Here is a 16,467-nt window from a genome sequence, read left to right on the forward strand (position 1 = left end):
AATCAAAAAAATGTGTCAAAGTTTTTATTTTTTTACAAATCTTTATATTATCTTCTCTTATTTTCTAATTTTCTTTATCTCCTTATTATTGCACATATACAATATTAAATCTAAACAATTGTTTGAAAGTACTAGCTTTCAAGATCATCAGTATGCCAATAATAAAAAATTCTCAGTTTAATTAAAACCCGCCTGATATATTTCTTATTAGAAGATATTACCGTGGTTACGTTAACTTTAATTAGCTAGTAATTTGATTGTTTTTTCTTTTCTAAATATTTTTAATCTCCCTATTATTGTATGTATAAGATATACAATATTAAACATAAAACAATTTTGAAAAATGTTCACTTTACAACCCTGTTTTAATTGATGATTTGGTATCATGCATCGAATTAGCAGTGATCGTCATGAAGTAATTTTTTTGTGACAAATTAGTGATCGATATCTTTGATATCCTGAAATTTAAGCACCAATGGTAACATTTACGCAAATGATGGTTTGGATCTGTGATTCTATGCCAGAAACCCAATGAAAATTTTACAATTCAATCGGCTTAGTGTAAGTAGTCTATTTGCGATTTCTTTCAATGGATTAATAAATCTGTTAGCCTGTCATCGATCTTTAGAATTCCGTAGAATCAGTAGTTTTTTAAATGTGGGTTCCTCCTAGTACCTAAGAGTTTCTTCTTCTCTAAGTACAGAGTGGTTAATGTCTATTCTAGCGTTAAGTATGGTAAGACAGTTAGCTTTTTCTTTCTTTTTCATCCATCAGGTCTCGAATCCGAACCAACATAAACTAACAGTTGCTTTTTGGCAATACTTATAAAGAATTTCTTTAGTTTAATATATATATATATAATATATTATATATAATATATAATATATATATATATATAATATATTCTTTATGAATGTCATTAATAATATAATAAATAAGTATTATATATTAATTTGAAATTTTTTGTACATGATCGAAATCTCATATAGCACTTCATAATATTCATATTAAAATGCATACGTTCAAATATATGTATAATGTATATACTGCATATATATATATACATATATATACATATATATATATATATATATATATAAAATTTTGTGTTGTTGATTTAAGTTTTTTAAAGTTTTTTCAATACTTAATTAATTAATTTAGCCTTTAAGGCAAATATTATCTTCACGTGAGAAATTAATAAATTATAACTTCCTGAATAGTTTTCTTATATAAATTGGAGCATGTTTCCAAAATTGTCTATCTTAAAATGAATTAGATTTTTTTTGACGGAAACTCGTTGTCTTCGCAATAATTTGAGTAATCTGACTATAATTTGGACATAATTTTGACGACTGAGAAAATAAATTTCTTGGAAGCAAAAAATAATACAAATTGAAAAAATAAAACGAAATTGTGAGAAATAAATTTAAAATAAAATAAAAAATCAATAAAAATTTGATTTCTTTAAAATTGGCAATAAATTTGAAATTTCACTAAAACAACTTTAATTAATACAAAAATAAAAAATCATAAAATAAATGAGTTTCTATTGAGAAGTTTTGTCATATTTTCACTTTTAGGCGTGATTCTCGTTTTTGTTAGGCTTTATGATATTTTCCTAAAATTTTTTTACTTTTACTCAAAATATATATTTTTATGCTTTCAACTAGTTTTTACTTGAGTTTTTCCTTCCTTGATTCTGCACACTGGATTCACTAAATCTTCTTGTTGATGCGAGCAGGCAATGAAACTGGATTGTTGCATCTGTGCACTATTTTCCACTTCACCTGCAATGCCTACACAGGCAGTGTAAAGTGGCTGCTTTGAAGATTACTTTTGAGGAAGATATTTAATTTTTTTGAAATTATTTATTTAAATGATTTTTTGTGAAATATTTTGGCAGGTGCTGCCCAACTCGTTCTTCTGGCACCGGCATTAAGCTTGTTGGGAAAGTTTCTTTGGTATTCCCATTAAAGTGGATCTTAAATTCCTTTTTATAATATTTTTTTCATTTATTACTTTTCTGAGTAAAAGACCATGCTTTATAATTATTTTCTTTATTAACTATTTATTATGCCTTGTAAGAGTAAGTTTAGGAAAGTTTTGTGAATTCATATTCACAGGTGTAAATTATATGTTTAGGATGTTTTTTTAGCAGCAGAAGAACTAACGATATCGAAAAGTATAGTTTGACAGCTGAGAATGTCAAACTGTGTTGACATATCTATCAGTAAGATATGGCAATTTATCATAAATCGTTTAACACTAGAACAACGCTTACAAATTGTGGAAACTTATTTAAAAAAATAAATCTGTTCACGAAGTTCATGGAACACTTTGTCGAAGAATTGTATTTTGTGATGAAGCTAATCGGCTACGTCAATAAACAAAATTCCCGCATATGGAGCGAAGATAATCTTCAAACCGTTAACGAATCACCATTACATCCATTAAAATTGACTGTTAGGTGCGGTTTACACGCTGGCGGCATCATCGATCTTTATTTCTTTCGAAATATTGAAATGCTGAAGAAGTTGTCATTATGCGGTGCATAGCAAACGCTATCGAGCCATGCTGACTGAATTTTTATTTTCAAAAATTAATCAGTTAAACATAGAGGACACTCAGTTCCAACAAAATGGCCCTACAGCGGGTTTAACAATCGATTTATTGCGGTATCCATTTCGTAACAACTTTAGTTCCAGATGTGGTCCTGTTAACTGGTCTCCTCATTTGTGCTATTTAAAGCCTCTCGATTACTTTTTATGGGACTTTGTTAAGTCATTGATTTATGGCGACAAACTAGCAACTCTTGAAGCATGGAAAGTAAACGTTCATGTCGTCATTGCCGTCAAAAAAAAAATACTCAAAAATGGAACAGAATGGAAACCATATTTAGAAAATAAATGCCATAAATTATCTATCAGATTATATAAAAAAATTTTTTATTCCAATAATATTGCTGTCTTCATTTCATTTCAAGTTCTAAAACACCCGATATTATTATTTTACATGTATTTTAAATAATTTCTTATTTTTTCATATTATGTACACTGAAGATGGACGAAGTATCTGAATTATAAATATATTTTAAAGAAATTAAATTATTATTTTATTGTAGTTTGGCTGACCTTACTTTTTAGGAATGAAATTTAACAAAAAACTACTAAAAATATGAACTAAAATTTTTGTTGCTATCTTTTCGTTTCTATTCGAACCCTTATTACTTTTTCGACGCAAAAAAAAATCACCATTAAAATATTTTATTATTATTAATTACTGATTTAGAATTTAACTTAAAATCTGAATTGACAATAACATATTTGTTGTAAGTCAGAAAAAAAACTTTATTTCGCAGGATCATTTCTGTCATCAGTCTTCCTTTACTTTAAATGCAGAGTAAAAATATTAAAATATAATTAGAAATATTCAACATGAATTAAAAAGTGTGATTTTTTATCACTTTTATGAGTTATAGAAATGACGTAATTATAATTAATTATAAAATATAAAATTTTATAACTGAAATGAGAAAAACCATCTCCTAGTATGACAACGTGTAATTTTTGTAATCTAAGCCATAAATATTTCAGTATTTTATATTAAAACAAGATGTTCAACTACAATCAATGTAATGTATTTGAAATAGATATAGAAAAATACATGAAAAGTATTTGAGAATTATAAATATTTAGAAGTTGACTTATATTTTATATAGCATTTTTACAATAGTTTTTGTTGAAATAACTTCAAACTGATATTGAAAGCTGTTTCAAATTTCCAATTATATAGATATCTCTTTACAATTTGAATATAATTCATCTCTTAATACAGACAATAATAATTATTAACAATGAAAGAATTCATAATGGTAACAAAACTATTTTGCTATATTTTATTAAATATATGTTAAGGCAACATTTAAACATTATAAATTAATTGACTACATTTAAGTTCTACTTACCTCGTACAAAATAATTAATCTGTTAATTAATTAACTGTTGAATTGAAGGACACATTAATTAGTAAATAACATCATTAAAAGCCAGAAATCACTGTGACCTGAATAATTCTATTGTGCATAATATTCTAAACTATTAAATTCAATTTATCCTAAGATTTTAATAATTAAAAAGAAGTTTAATTGATTGAGCACAAAGCCAAAATGAAAACTTAGATATATATATCTATATATATACAAACGTACATATTAATAATAAAAATTAAAAATTTAAATTTTAATGTTAAATAAAAATTTAATTTAAATTACAAAATGCGTTGCATTCAATTTTAATACGAATCTTTTAAATTTTTTACTGAGTTCACATAGCTACAATTATATAAATATAAAAAAAAATTAATTAGCTTATACAAAAAAAAATGTATAAAATCATTTTATTAACATTTAACACAAAGAAAACCACAGTAATACCAGTAACGTCTGATTACACCGAACATTACTGCTAAATAGCCAACCTATTGAGGATGTCGACTATTGTTCATATATTGGAAGTTCATTTAAAGACGATGGTTCAATAAAAGAATAAATAAAGAACGAACTATTTTGTTCCATTAAATAGGGATTGTCATAGGTTATAATTTTAATTTTTTTCCATAAAATACTGTATTTCTTTACAGGTTAAGGGTGATGGATAAGAAAAATCGCCATACGTGCCATTTTTCGCTTAACAATAAACATGCAGTACCTTTGATAACTGCAGATACTACTTTTGTCCATTATCCAGTAAAGACTACTATGATTGCTGACTCAGAAAAACATATTCGTACTTCAAATACCTAACATAATTGCAATTGATGCCATATTTTTTTAATGCTAATTAAGTACTCACTAATCAGTATTTATCCGAAATTTATATATTTATCGAAAAAGAAAGTATTTCCAACAAGTTTTTAAAAGTAATCTGTGTTTTTAAACTCACAAAAATCATCATCAAATAGTCTCTATTTTTTTCAGTCTCTCACTGTAACCATTTCCCGCACATCCTTAGTCATGTTGTTCTTCTACCTTCCATACGGGCTTCAATGTTTTCTTTGATTGATTGACCTTAAATTAGGAATTCAACCATTAGACCATGAAGATAAGAATGCTAAGATTTATATTGTAGTAAGCAAAAACAGAGGTAGTGATTATTTAGCTAAGCTAAAGTGCGTCGACGTGTTAGAGAAGGGAAAGGTTGAATTGGTAAAAGCGATGGATTCATTTTAAGTATCATAGGGTTCTTATTAGATACAGACTTTGTGCCTGAGGTCACAAAAAGAAAAATGGATTTTATTTCATGCAGTTATAATGATAGGTATTGAGTAAATTCTGCACCTTAAATATTGACTTTGCGACTCACAAAAAGAAGAATGGATGCATCTCATGCAAGTATAGTGAGAGGTAGTGAGTGAGTTCTGCGTCTTATATATAGACTTTGCGACTGAGGTCTCAAAAAGAAGATTGGATTGCATCTCATGCAAGTATAGTGAGAGGTAGTGAGTGAGTTCTGCGTCTTATATATAGACTTTGCGACTGAGGTCTCAAAAAGAAGATTGGATAGCATCTCATGCAAGTATAGTGATAGGTATTGAGTAAATTCTGCTACTTAATTCAATTTAAATCGAAAAAAATGATGCTAGTGTGATAAAAGTTAAAAAGAAGATTATGTGTCCGACTGAGATTGTGCTAATTTATTGAAGTCATTAAATAGAGTTTTATTTTGTTGATATATTTAATATTTTATTTAATTGATATTTTATCATAATAAAGCCACCAATATAAAATACGATTGAATATATCACAATTGAATATAATAGTAGTAATGGAAGCAATTCCATTTTATATTCTAATGGATTCATTAAAAAAAGATATAATAATAAATTAAAAAAAACTTAAAGCAGTCAGTTGTATATAGTACCGTGAATAAGTTTTAGTTAAATTTCCTTAAAAAAAAAAAGATACTTACTATTTTTACAAAATATGTGATCTTTTAACTTTTCGCTTTTTTATTTAATTTTACGACTTACAACAAAAACAGTGAAAGTATTGAGATTTATTAGTGTAAATAAAAAACCCCAAAAAGATCACATTTCTGCATCTGTTAACTTCATATCTCTTTCTTTAATTTCCTTTGCGAGATCAAATTGATCGATACAATACGAAGCTTAGTTTTGTGAATGGTATTTTTTTGAATCAAACGAACTCTCAGAAATTGCGAACTCATTACTGTAGGTGAGACCTTTGGGCGTTAAGAGCTCAAGATTTACCTTAATGAGACATTTTGAAAATTTTTAAAAGTCTATAAAAAAATACACAAAAAAAAAATACTTGACTGAATTCGTTAAAATGGTTAAAAGATACTTAAGCACTTAAGAAAAAATATCACAGATATTTCTGTAAGCACTTTTTACTATTTAAAATACACATCTGGCATAAAAGTTGAATGCTTCAAAACGAATATATACATATCTATATAAGATTTTGTTTTTAAATTTTGCCAACCTATGAAATTGTAAAATTTTTTAAACAATTGAAACAAGTTTAATGGGTTTTTACATTGTAAAAAATGGTTAGTCATCTGTTCAAAAATTTTTGCTGAACTTCAAGTTTGATGGTCAACTATCTGTTCGTGAAATCTTTAAAAAATAGGTAAAAATTATAAAGGTAACTGTAAATGAATAATTCTTTTCTAGGTGTATACATTTCTGTTTTTGGCCAGTAAAGAGTCCTTAAACGTTTACATATTAGATAAATATTGGTAGTAGAATTGGACTTAAGTGTCTTTGATTTCAAATTAAGACTACGAATCAAAACCACAAAGATCTGTAACAGGTATCTAGCGAATTTTTACTCTTATTTTATATATAAGGGTATATAACCTTTATATTAGAAAATGAATATTAGAAGGGCAATGGTTAGTTTTTTATCTTGTATAGTTAAATCTATTTATGTATTTATTAATACAACTTATAAGTAGATGAAATGCTCATATGACTTCAACGGATGACTAGAAACTTGCAACACATTTCCAATGAACACTCACAATAGACTGATTTTCGAATTTGACTGCACTAAAACGTAAGACAAATTTTTTGCGAGTAAAACCTAACTCTGGAGATTTTAAGAGTATTGTTGTTGCTTCACATGTTTTCTTTCGTAAGTTACGTGTATGTTTTGCTACTCTGAAAGAAAAAATTACGGCTAACATTATTGTAAAATTCTGAAGAAACCATGAAATTGTAGAGTCAGTGTTTTGTTTATAAGTTTATTTAAAGTAAATTACCTTTCGGAAAATTTAATTTACTTTTAAAGAAAAGGTGTTTTATTTTAAACATATATTTAATTATTTTTATTTATTTAAAACAAAAATTTGTTTATTTAAAAATTCGTTTATTTGCATTATATATACTTTTTGTTGAGATTTCGATATTCAACCCTATTCCACATCATACCATAGACACATACTTCCACATAAAACCATAACAATTTTTGCTGACAGCAAATTTTCACAGATTTCATTGAATAATTTACCAATTTTTTTTTTTTTCAAAAGATGCTCTCATATAACAACATTGCACTTTCAGCAATGGGTACTGCGATGGCTCATCACAATTGCAAGGCAGCATCTGTCGGCTATGCATCTTGCATGAAACCACATTTGCGGCACGTCGTCATGATATACGCGATTTGGTTGCCATTTTCCACTGCTTTTGCCAGAAATTTTTCAATAGACTTTTTCTATCTTTGCCAGCAAGTGACATGAAACTTGAAGTTTCAGTGAAGTTTGCACATAGCGTTGGAGTTAAACATATATAGACTCAAAAATATGATAAAAGATTGATCATATAGAAAAAATTACATACTGTATATGAATAGGTGGGATTGTATAAAATTTGCATAAACAAGTAAAAGCAATTTAGAATTTTTTAGAAAAACTGCAGTGTCTTTAGTTTTTTGTTAGTCGATGTAAATAGTATAAGGTCTTAGTACTTTATATAAATGCTTTCATTTTCATTTCCTTTCGAAAGTTTTAAAGAATAAAAATAGGAAAAAAGAAAATAAATTGCTTCAAATTTCATTAAAAGTGTGATAAGTTAAAATTGGGTCAAATAATGTCTAATCATATTTATCCAATTGATAAGGTTTATTGCTATGAAACATTGACAACATTCGTCCATCAAATAAAAGACAAAACACAAATACCGCAAGTCCAAGTCAGAAAAAAGGCAAGTCTATGGTTGTTAGCTAAACAAGGGCATTATACCATAAGCTCAAAAGTAGTTTGACAAATAAAACTAATAGCCAATAGAGTTGAACTAAACCAGAAAAGTTACCCTAGCGGGCAATAAACTTTGTTAATCAAAAAAAATATTGTAAAAGATCCATAAGATATACATACATGTATCTCCACTTGTAAACTTATTTTATCTGTGCTCTGAAAAGAAAATCGAATATAGAAAAATATAAAGAAAAAGATTCCTCAAATTTTTCACATACAATAAGAGTGATGTGCAGCCTACGAACAAAAATGATACGATGAAAATATGTATGTGCTTCGACAGATGACAATGAACCATCACTTTACTAAAAATTTAACAAGCAAATTTGTGTAAATATGTATGAAGCTACAGGACGTTCACAAATATACTGGGTATTTCGTTTAAAAGTACATTGACTTCGTGTGATTATTCTATTTTCATTATTTATCGAGATACAGGAAGTTAAAGAATGTGCTAACTGAAAAAATGGTTTAATCATAAAAAGCTTTATTTCTTAAAAAAACAGTTTACATACGAATTAAATTTCATACCAGTATATAGTCCACTAAACGTTTTTGGTGTCGGCTGTATACTGATTTAAATCTATGTACTACGTGTCAATGTTATTCCTGTGGTACCACAATGGGCCATCATTTGAGCTTAAGTGGACATTTTGGAAACAAGGCCGCCACTCCAACCCAAAATTTTTTGTAGATCTTTAGAAAAAAAAGGTTGGTGGAATATTGCGAACTTATTGAATGAAAATTTTTGTCTAAGTGACAGTTCTGTTTGACTTTGTTGACTGAAATGTATCACCAATTCAAAACATGAAATTAGATGACCTTTATTAATGCCTAATATTACTAACCTTAAAAAAAATTTTTTTGAGATTTTTATGAATTTTTTATTGTAGTGTTTTTTTATAGTTTCTGAGGTTTTGATAACGAAACAGTGTTACCAACTCAAAACTCGATAACAGATAACCTTATGCTGAAAACATTTTTGGAAAAAAAAAGGATCTTCAGGTATTGATGATATTTTAGATTGTTTGTACATATGTTATCGCTGAAGCAGTGTTGCCAAAGACCCGTAAATAGATCATATATTGTTGCTAATGAACTAAAAATTTTAATTCCGGTATGTACAGAATTAATTATTGTAGCAGATATGAAATGAACTGAGATATCAACATCTATACTTACTGAATCCTTAACCTTAATTTATACCTTATTATTTGGCAAACAATTTTGAAAAGGTCTGATTTTTCCGGCAAACGGGAATTTTCTATTCTTTCGGTTAAATTTTTTTTTTTAAAATTGTAAATACGATTTTACGATTTTTTACCATTAATAAATCTTAATCAATTTACATGATAGTTCGACCTAAGCGAGAGAAACATTGAATATCAGATATTGAAATATTGGAACTTAACCTATTTGTAGTAATTCTATTTAACGATTATATATATTTATATATTTTTGTGTAATGTGTGAAGTATTTAAATTCAAATTGACTGCTTGTAGCGTACTTCTGAAGGCTTAACTGATATGAAGTGTGTGCATTTTTGTGGGTTAACGCTACAAGATAAAGAAATCTAAATTTAAAAACATAGTGAAATAAAGTTAACAACACGTGTAAAGATATGCAAATAAAGTAACTCACTTCACTCAACAGCCAAAAGTTAAAAACGCTTAGAGAATACAACAGAAAAATATTTACCTAAACAAAAAAAATGTTTGAATTATATACATATTTACATCTCCATGTACATATCTCCCAGATATCTTTCATACATATTCATATATATATATATATATATATATATTATACGTTATAACGAAACTAGAACTTAATCTTAACTTGGCTCAAGTATAGCCTCGAGACTCGAAAAAGCTGTTTTGGGATGACGATGCCACATGTGGTTGCAAGTACGGCTATAGAGAAGTGTGTGCCACAAATAATTCGCAGTGGTGTGGTTCAGTGTTTGTGGCATGGCCATGTTGACATGGAAAACAATCGTTTTCAAGTGCTGCTTGTCTGAATTTTAATATTTTTGTTGTTCGTTCAAGTTAACGTCAATGTTGCAGCCACAAAGTCTCCCAGCCACCTACAAAAACAAAATAAACTCAAAATGAAATTAATAAATAAATGCAAATGCACACAAAAGAGTGGAGAAGACCTCAATTTTTTGTGTTGTCACGCTTCTCTATTGTTTATATATATTTATAATTTTTTTTTTCAAGAATTTTTCTTTTTAATAATTTTTATATATTTTTAAATTAATTTTTTCTTTTTAATTTTGCATCCATGACACAAATAAGCGTGCAACATATTGTATTTTGTTTCAATGTTGATACAAGTGCTGTTGTTGGAGCTATTATGGCATAGCAACTTCTGTAGTGACTGTTGCTTCCATTGTCGTTGTTGCCGGTGATATTGTCATAAAAAGCAAATTACTGCAATGACAGCAATTTCAACTATTTGCTTTCGGCAATAATCCAATTTGAGTTTTAATTACTCTACAATGTTTTGCTTTAGAGCTATTCTGTGCTCTGAAGTCACGGGGCTCAAACATGTATAAAAAGTACAAAATAAAAAAGTTATTTCATTTATTTGATTCTATATTTGCATTTATAAATTAAAAAAAAAATATTTATAGTGCAAATGTCAGTTATTTTAACTATTATAAGTCAATCTTGACTGCGTTCAGTAATCTCTCTCCAGTTAACTATGGGCTGCGATGTCGGGCATCTATTAAAAAAATCAAACTATGACGGATTATTCAGCACTTAACTAAAAAATTTTTGTTATTAGCAACTTCTTTCTAATAGTACTATAACATCTGAAACATTGTATCAAGTATAAAGTCAGTCATTTCCAAACATTCGTTTAACCATTTAACGAAAGCGATATTTAACATTATTCTTCCTTCCATTGTGTTCCCAGGGAAACATTGGACCACGACATTGGGCCATATTCATGATTAACGCAGTTAAACTCTTTCTTTTAAGAAAAAGTCTAGCTTTATCACTGAGATGTTCCGTAAAGATATTAATTTTAAAGTAGGTTTGTTGACGGTCACAGGCATGGTTCTCTACCATGCTAGAAGATTGAATCTAATAATCATACCTGCCATATTTGTGGAAAGGGTGATGAAAACACCTTATATCTACTTATTACTGTCAGCACAGACGCGGTAGACATCTACAATTTTCAGAGGACCCTTTTTGGAAAATCTTGTTCAAGTCCAGGACCTTCAAGTCCAGAACATTTTAGGCTTCTATGAAACTTGAAGTTGATTTTTCAACCTACAAGATTTTTTCTATTTCTATTTCATTTTTAAGTTGTACCGAATGAATGCTTAGGATAGCAGAAGAAATTTCTTTTTTAAATTCTGGAAATCTTTTTTTTTTGCGAAAGATACCAGCATTGTGTGCTACAGTTATGCCCGATAATATCAATTTTAAGACACGATAAAAGCTAGATATCTAGCCTTTTTACATTGATTCAACTTAATTTCTTTTAATAAACTTTTAACCTATTTCTGTTTAAATTTTTAAGTGTATGAAAAAATATCGAAAAAATAAATTTTGTAGAACTTTTTGAAACAACACCCAAAATTATATGAAAAGTGGTTATTTTTAACTACCGGTATCTCTGAAACTTTTCAAGATAATTTAAAATTATCGAGAAATTAAAATATTTTAAAGTAATGTATAATCAATCAATATACATATTTTAATATTAGGAAAGAATAAGTTTTTTGATTAAGATTATAAGTCAAATTAAGATTAAGAAATATAGCAATTAAAAAATTGAGATGTTTGCTGTTGTTATGTCGGACTTCTTCCTTCACAGATTTCTTCTACTCCGGGTACTTTTACGGACATCACGGCACGACTTAATTTCGGTATTTTGTAAAAATTATTTTCACATGTTTTTTTTTGTCACTGTAACATGATACATTAAGACCGAAAAGTTTTCGGAAATTCTCATTTAAAATTCGCGCGCTGTATATTTTTCGATATTTTAAGTTTATGTAGTTTGGCAGAAATTAAGGACAATTACTATGCCAAAATGAGCGCGATCTGTCAGACAGTTCGTTTACGGCAGCTGTTGAAACCAGTTCACCTCAGTAGTGCGTTGCGAAAAAAACAATGGAAAAAAATATTGAACAAAGAGTTTGCATCAAATTTTGTGTTTCGAACGAAATTTCGTGTGCAGAATCGTTGCGAATGCTACAAAAGGCTTATGGGGAATCAGTTTTATCGAAAACTCAAGTTTATGAGTGGTACAAAGCCTTTCAGGACGGTCGTACGACCGTCGAAGACATTTCGCAACGCACTACTGAGGTGAACTGGTTTCAACAGCTGCCGTAAACGAACTGTCTGACAGATCGCGCTCATTTTTGGCATAGAAATTAAGGACAGTGCTGCCAAACTACATAAACTTAAAATATCGAAAAATATACAGCGCGCGAATTTTAAATGAGAATTTCCGAAAACTTTTCAGTCTTAATGTATAACCAATCTATTCAGAAAAATTTTTTTTGAGGATCACCCTAATGTATATGTATCTATTTAGATTTGGATAATTAAGGTTGGTTCATACTTTTGTTTTACCTTTGGAGTCCTAAAGAACTCTAAGTTTTTGAGATTTAAAAAATCCTAAAAGCTTAATACTTATTTTCATCTCAACTACAAAGCATGTAGAACAGTTGGAACGAATTGGTATATATATGAAAAGACTATTTTGTAAAAGTCTAAAGTAAGTTTCGGGTTTTATTAGACACTTAGGGTTTTATTAAAATTTTTAGTAAATCTTAATAATTCTTCAGTTTTCTTAGGTACTAATTTATCTGTAAATTTTAATGATATATAAAGTAAGTAAAAATCTAAAGTAAGTTTAAGGTTTTTTGAATACTAATTGATTGATGAATCTTAGTACTTAATACCGTGCTCTGTACTCTTATAGTATTACACAATATATAGCATTACGGTTATATACCAATATACTAATTTTTTATCACAAGAATCTCAAGAAATATATTTCGTATCAGACTTTATGTCTATTGTTATTTTATTAGCTAAATCATTCACTGGGCCTAAACTGTTTTTTTTAGATTTTCTCTCTCATAAAATAATAACACTGACCTACAAAACAATATTGATTCTGATATTATCCCCATAAAAATGCCAAAACCAATTAAATTATTTTGCTATGCCATATGATGCGTTAAACCGGAAATGATACAATTATGTCTGCTTCTTCTTATTAATAGCTTTGCCATACGACATAAGCACAGCACAACGTTACATGAGCTCCATACGCTTTCGTACTCATACATGCACATAAGTATAATTTCACTGCCTGACGTGAGCTACACTGAAAACTTCCTTTTTATTGTGTTTTTTTTTATTGGTTTGTTTAATGGATATACCCTGCTTTGGCAGTGTGTAATTGTCGATGTACAAGCGGTTGGCTTCCCCTGGTGTTAATTTCTTTTCAATAAAACATTTGCTTTGCTTTGTTTTTATTTGTTTTTTTGGTTTTGTTTTAACTTTAAAGCTGCCGCTAACTTGTGGTTGCTTCAAATAAATGTTATTGTTGTTTTGCCCTGCGTAAAACATCAAATGGCTTATAATGAAATGAAAGTGTTGGGGTCTAATTCAAATTTTCTTCGTACTGAGGGGGCAGACGAATAGTGCGACAGTAAATGAGCCACATCTACTTACATGTATGTGACGTGTGCCAACACTTTTATTTGCTGGTCTTTTGGGATTTCATTTATATTTGACAATTCTTTGGTTGGGTGTATTTGCCTATAAATATATTACATGGCATATTATTTTCATTCATTTTAGCGTCATTCTATAGTAGCATCGTGTGTATAAACACAAACTTTTTCTTTGTAGTTGTTATTTTAGTTGTTGGTATGTGTTTGTTCATATTCAATGTCAAGGGAAACGATTGCATTACTGCTGTATTAGAATGATTTAAGCATTGTTTTTGTTGTTGTCGTTGTCGTTGTTGTGATTATGTGGCCTAGCCTGCTACTAATTACAAACGATAACAGCTCACTGCTGTTATTTCTGCTTTGTTTGTTTTTGTCGTTGGTGCTCTTTTTATAATTGTAGCTGTAGTTGTATTTGTAGTCGTTGTTGTATAGATGTCGTTGTTTATATTTGTATTTCTTTTATATGGCGTTTTCTTAAAATATGAAAAAAGTTTGAAGCTTTGAAGGCATAAATAAAATTTGTTTTGAAGTTTTATAAGCAATTAACATATGTGCGTACGTATTTCTTTGTACACTTCTTCTTATATGAATAGATATGTACATATATTAATATATATATTTAGATGCCTAGCTACTGCGTTATGTGAAAGGAAATACATTGGATTCTAGGAAAAACATGTCAGTTTGCATTGATTTATCACACAACACATGATTTGTTGCTCATTATTTTGACTTGATATTTTCCAGTTCCGTGCTTTGAACTTGATTTATATTCAAGGTTTTATATGAGAAGACTCTGATTTGACACCCTGCACTTTGAAGAGTATTGAGAATAGAAACGCATAGTAACCCTTTTTCTTTATATAAGTTACATACAGCCCCTCCATATGCAAGCAAAAAATAAAAAGTCTCTTGCCAAAGCCTTTAATTTGTATGCAAAGCAACAATAATACTCTTTTACTCTCACACACTAGCTATAAAGTCGCTAATCATCTAAGAGACTACAGAGAGAAATGTTATCAAAGCGATAAGCGATTTTTTGTGAACTTTTATTGGATATTTTAATGATTATCCCAGTCATATGTGAAAAGTTTATAAACAAAAATTTAAACAACATTAAAAAATTTCATAAATTTGAAAATTTGGAAAATATTTTAAAAATTTACAAAAGTTGTAGAAAATAAATATTTTAAAATTGAAGAGGCTTTTCGAACAGTTGTGAACTACAACAACAAAAATTCATTTTATATTATTTTAATTAATAGCATTTTTGGCTGACTATACAGCTGTTTCGAGTATTGCCAAATACCCATTATCAATAGTCTTGGAAATAATTCTTGTATTTAATTATTCGTAAATAATTTTTTTTTTTTGAGACTGCAGGCACCAAGAATTGAACTCGTGCCCTGTCAAATTTGGAATTCAGAGTCAGCGTTCCGTAATCAACTGACCCAAAGCCGTACTTGACTTTTATGTTTGCACATTTTTCTGGAGTTTTGTTACTTTTTTGTGAAAGTTTTTTATTAACAAATTCACTTGATGTGTTTATATTAGAACGAAATCATAAACCAGTTGTAGAATAATTAAATTAATTAATTGTATTTTTATTTTTAATTGTTAATTTTCAATATGTGGTTTATCTTGAATTTATCACAAATTCGTTAGACTTGTGAATTGTGAAAGCATATTTGTTAGATTGCAACAATAATATCAAAATGGCAGCCAGGAACTTCATCAAGAGACTTCAGCAAAAGATTATAGTAAGAGATTTGCTTTTTGTTGCCGTCTTTCGGAGCGGTCGAATGCACCTACAATATCTTCGTGCATTAAACTAAGTACCTAACTTCGGCGTTTATGATATTTAATTAGAAAACATCCTACATATGTGTATATTTATATATATAACCAAACTCGATTTCTCCTTTACTGTGAATAGAAATATCTTGTAAAAATGTATATTATATTTGTAGTGTAGTGAATATTAGTGGTAAAATAATACTAAATATAAAAATTGTATATTTGATACAATAAAAGGACAAATGGATTAACATGATATGATTAAAAAGGGAAAACAATGAAGTACGAACTAAAAAAGTAACATTTGATAAAAATATATTTTGATAGTAAAGAAGATTTACTAACCGAGAGCAACAATTCTTTAGGAACCTTAATTAAAAAAATTGTTTGCCACTTTAAAGAAAAAAATATAGTAAAGATAAATTTTTAATAAAGCAATAAGAAAGCCTTATGACGTTTTCGAATACTCAGCTATTTACTTACTTAATTTGGAGGCCACTATCCTCCGCCAGCTAACTTCTATTTCCTATAATACATGTAAAATTTGATTCTCTATATTCTATTTGATCATATGTTTGGGTCTCCTTATTAGCAACCTAAGGATATACACTATTTATTAAAATTAACTCAATATTAGCGTCACGATGTCTTTTAACTAAATTAGTTATGCTCAT

The 16,467-nt window shown here is 28.5% G+C and overlaps 1 protein-coding gene across 1 annotated transcript in view; it reads left to right on the forward strand.

Moving 5' to 3' along the window:
• LOC119688013 overlaps positions 1-16,467 on the forward strand; it is a 130,944-nt gene that overhangs the window by 83,003 nt on the left and 31,474 nt on the right. The window lies entirely within an intron of this gene.

Source organism: Teleopsis dalmanni, chromosome X (assembly GCF_002237135.1).
Source record: "Teleopsis dalmanni isolate 2A chromosome X, ASM223713v2, whole genome shotgun sequence".
Taxonomy (NCBI): domain Eukaryota; kingdom Metazoa; phylum Arthropoda; class Insecta; order Diptera; family Diopsidae; genus Teleopsis; species Teleopsis dalmanni.